The following is an 843-nucleotide window of genomic DNA, read 5'->3' on the forward strand; positions in this document are numbered from 1 at the left end:
CACAAATCACGGATTCGATTTGAACATAAAGATTCCAACAGAACCCAATCACAAGGTGACCCATTTACAACTGGATCTTAAGCCATCAGGTGACTCAATTTCCGCGAATTAGAACGCGCTAACGCAGAACGCGCACGCTCCAAAAAGCCGAGGGGCGGTGAAGCCAGGAAAGGCGTGGCCGCTGCCCAATCCCAAGATGGCCGCCAAGGCCGCGCCTCCTCGCTCCTGGGGGCGGAGCAAAGGCTCAAACGCCATTGGTGGAATTTCACGGCTCCACGCGGGGGGCGGTAATGACAGCTGCCCAATTTCCGGTTCCGTCAGTGCCGGGAACCGAGTCGAGATGGAGGAAGATGCGACCGGAGGCCTGCAGTCGCTGGGGACGGAGGACAGAATGGAGGCTGCAGCCTAGAGCTCCGGGCTTGGAGTCTGCCTCGGACGCGGCGGAAGCGCCGGAGTCTGAGAAGGTAAGGAGCCCCGGCTTGTGGTGTCTGAGGACCAAGGTCCCTGAGCTGGAGTTGGCAAGGAGGAAAGGCTGCCTGCGGTGCCGTGCAGTTCTGCGGGTGGAGGACAACTCCGGCGAGGGACCTCTTCCTGGCGGAGGGGCGTAAGACTCGCTGACAGCGAAAGCCGCATGGCGAGGGGCGTGTTCGACGACCTCGAGTCGGCTGTGCGGGAGGCCACCATAGAAGCTGCATAAAGGGGTGTCACGTGGAGTATGTGGAGAGGATTGTCATGTGACGTCTGTGATGGTCACGTGGACATCTGTGGAAGACCAAAAGGAGGCTAGGTGGGATCTCCCCATGTCCGAGGGAAGGAGGGAGGAGATCACCTGGGGCGGGGGGG

General features: G+C 60.6%; 1 protein-coding gene across 2 annotated transcripts in view; it reads left to right on the forward strand.

Annotated features, from left to right (window-relative positions):
* Window positions 1–277: 277 nt before the first annotated feature.
* SLC25A44 (solute carrier family 25 member 44) overlaps window positions 278–843 on the forward strand; it is a 22,329-nt gene continuing 21,763 nt past the window's right edge. For both annotated transcript variants that reach the window (XM_008064407.1, XM_021715723.1), the window contains exon 1: window positions 278–464. The gene's annotated coding sequence lies outside the window, so the exon portion shown is untranslated. The remainder of the gene's footprint in view (window positions 465–843) is intronic.

This window comes from Carlito syrichta, unplaced genomic scaffold (assembly GCF_000164805.1).
Source record: "Carlito syrichta isolate Samal-C Ts95f unplaced genomic scaffold, Tarsius_syrichta-2.0.1 Scaffold307330, whole genome shotgun sequence".
NCBI lineage: Eukaryota > Metazoa > Chordata > Mammalia > Primates > Tarsiidae > Carlito > Carlito syrichta.